Here is a 3,669-nt window from a genome sequence, read left to right on the forward strand (position 1 = left end):
ACGGTGGGGCGAGCCCTCTGGCGGCGTCAGGATATTCTTGTACCAGCCCCGCCTTTGCTCTCAACTCTTGAAATGACTTTGGCCCAGCTTTCTCTGGGCTCGGTTTACCCGTTGGTAGAAGGGAGGTGCTCGTTCATCCCACAAACATTTATTGAGAGCGCACTGTGTGCCAATTACTAATCCAGTCAGTGTATTGGGAATAAAGAGGAAAAATGTCCCCTAAATTTTCCTTTGGGAGATATAGGTAACAAAAACGACTTAACATTGTTGAGGCTCCCTGTCTTATGTGCTGGGAGCTATTATGGTTACATCAAAGAAAGTCACCGTGCTAATCTTTTTTTAAAACATTTGCTTATTCAACTTTTCAGAAGCTAAATATTTTTTCATTATAATTATCTTTACAGTTATCGTCCAGCATATCTGTTGAGCCTTCCATGTCCCGGGCTCTATTTACTGATCTGAGGGTTATAGCAATCACCCCAAGTTTCTGCTCTTGGAGAGTTTACCATTGTTTTGTGGGAGAGAGACCAATAAACATGTACATATATAGAGTGAAATCATGTAGAGATAAGTGCCAAGAAGGAAAACAAAGTCCAGTAAGGGGATGACTAATGATGGATTTTATTTAGTTTTTTTTTGGCTGCACTGGGTCTTCATTGCTGCATGCGGGCATTCTCTAGTTGTGGTCAGCGGAGGCCGCTCTTCGTTGTGGCGCAGGGGCTTCTTGTTGCAGTGGCTTCTCTTGTTGCAGAGCATGGGCTCTAGGGTGCGCAAGCTCAGTAGTTGTGGCGCACGGATGGGCTTAGTTGCTCTGTGGCATGTGGGATCTTCCCGGACCAGGGATCAAACCTGTATCCCCTGCGTTGGCAGGCGGATTCTTAACCACTGCGCCACCAGGGAAGTCCCAAGTGATGGATTTTAGATGGGTGGTTGGAGAAGGTCTCTCTGAGGAGATCTGCACTGGAGTGACTAGAGTAAATTTTAATTAGGAAAGTTTTCTAGACGGGGGGGCCTTGAAGAAGGAAACTGCCTGGCATATTTAAGGAGCTACAGAGAGGCCAGCGGGGCCAGAGTGAGAGAGGCAGGCAGAAGTAGAGAAAAAACAGAGACTTCCCATTGCCAGTCAGGTCTCAGATCAAAAGTCACCTTCCCAGCGTCAGTCTGATTGGACCCACACTCCCAGCCATTTCACCCTGTTTAATTTTCTTTACAGCACTTGAACACTTACCTGAAATTATCTTGTTCATTTTTCTTCATTGACTAAGTTGCCTTGCACACACGCACACAACACGCGAACTGGAAAACAAGATCTATGTGATCAGGGCCTGCCTGTCTTGTTCACCTGTATTCCCAACACCCAGAACTGTGCCTGGCATAAAATAGACGTAATAAATATTTAATTGAACAGAAATAGAATGCCATGAGGGAACTAGTGTACTCCAGCAGTTCTCAAACGATTTTGGACTCCTTTACACTCCTAAAAAATTATTGAGGACTCCAAATGTTTTTGCTTATGTGGGGTATGTTGGGCAATATTTACCTATTAATTGAAAATAATAGGTAAATATTAAAAACAGAATTTAAAAAATATATTCATGTAAAAATAAGCCGATTATGTTAACATAAATAATATTTTATTTTATTATTTTTTTTAATAATATTTTAATTAAAAATGTAACTATTGTATACAATGAAAAATAGAGGAGTGGAACCATTTTACGTTTTACTCCTGGGTTTCCAATGGCCATAGGGCTGCTTGAATTCTGGATTTCTTACTTCAGCTATCTTTTAACACTACTGTATTCTAAACCGCTGCTGTTTTGGATTTGCTGCTCTCTGAAGCCATGGCTCTCTCAAGCCCTGCCTTGTCCTTAGTGATTTAGATGCAGATTATACCACCAGTCTCTGGAACATCATTCTAAGGATCCACCAAGGTTTTGTGAATACCTGGTAGCCAGATGCACCAGCAGTGGCAACTAAATTTCATCTCAACCAGATTAGATAAGCACAAGAATCTAGGACTACACCATGCCTTTTGTATCTCACACTCTAGTAAACACAAGAGTTCTATTGTTCTTTTACTTACAAAAAGCCTTTGATAGAAAGGTCAAATCCCTATTTGGTCTTCTGAGAATCACACAGAAGAAATCTAAATGTTTTTAGTTTCCTTTCACAAGCCGGTAATTCCACCTCTCCGTTTCCATCTTTCCTGCTGAAGTAGCTTCTGGATATAGATACCCAGAGGAACCTGTGTTTACACACTATTCCTGCCTGATTTTAATTCTGATTTAATTTAAATTCATGTTATTTATTAACATGGATATGCATGTCCATTGTCTTTCCCTCTCTAAAAGCCAGTTTAGACACATAATACCCATTTACATGTCAAGTTTTTAAAATACTAAATGTTAAAAATAACTCCAATTAAAAAAAACTGTCAAACGTTGTCAAAGTCTTAAAAAAAAATAGATCCTATTTGTGGGTAATTTGATTCACCCAATACAAATGTAGCAGAAATTTAACCCCAGGGCTTCCCTGGTGGCGCAGTGGTTAAGAATCCGCCTGCCAATGCAGGGGGCATGGGTTCGAGCCTTGGTCCAGGAAGATCCCACATGCTACGGAGCAACTAAGTCCGTGCACCACAACTACTGAGCCTGAGCTCTTGAGCCCGCACGCCACAACTACTGAAGTTCGCACACGTAGAGCCTGTGCTCAAGAGAAGACCCAGCTCGCTGCAACTAGAGAAAGCCCACGCACAGCAACTAAGACCCAATGCAGCCAAAAAAATAAATAAGTAAATTTATAAAATATAATAAAAATAAAAATACTTAAAAAAAAATTTAAACTCAGGCAGTCTGCCTCCAGAGCTGGCATTCTTAATTGTTCCACTGCAATGCTTTCTTTCAGTTCAGGGACTTGAATGGTTGTGGAATTTATTTGGAAATACTGAAATAAGAAGACCATAAAAGGGGCTGTCAATGGGTAAACTATTTGCTTACCACCTGGAACTAAAACCAATCAAAATTCCACTTGTGCAGATTTAGAAGGAAGCTCTAGGGCTTCCCTCGTGGCGCAATGGTTAAGAATCCGCCTGCCAAGGCAGGGGACACGGGTTTGAGCCCTGGTCCAGGAAGACCCCACATGCCGGCGGAGCAGCTAAGCCTGTGCACCACAACTACCTAGCCTGTGCTCTAGGGCCCGCGTGCCACAGCTACTGAGCCCACGTGTCATAATTACTGAAGCTCACACGCCTAGGGCCAGCTCTCTGCAACAAGAAGCCTCCGCAATGAGAAGCCCCTGCTCGCCGCAACTAAAGAAAGCCCGCGGGCAGCAACAAAGACCCAATACAGCCAAAAATAAAATAAATAAATAAATTTATTTTTTAAAAAAAAGAAAGCTCTACTGCTTTCTGCTCTCCCACTTATTAGCTTGGTGACATCACTGGCATGTTACTAACCCCCTCTTGTGCCTCATTTTCCTCATCTGTAATGTGGGGATAATAGTACCGCCTCACAAACTCATAAGCTCATCACTGAGTGCCCCAAAGTGATTATTAACATTGAAATCCAACTTACTTAGTTCATATAACACAGCCAGAAGAGACAAGTTATATTATAGCATCACTGGGTTTATGATAATATATAAGTAAATCAGAGCCACACCAGGAAG

The sequence above is a fragment of the Mesoplodon densirostris genome, chromosome 1, assembly GCF_025265405.1.
Source record: "Mesoplodon densirostris isolate mMesDen1 chromosome 1, mMesDen1 primary haplotype, whole genome shotgun sequence".
In the NCBI taxonomy this organism is placed as follows: Eukaryota; Metazoa; Chordata; class Mammalia; order Artiodactyla; family Ziphiidae; genus Mesoplodon; species Mesoplodon densirostris.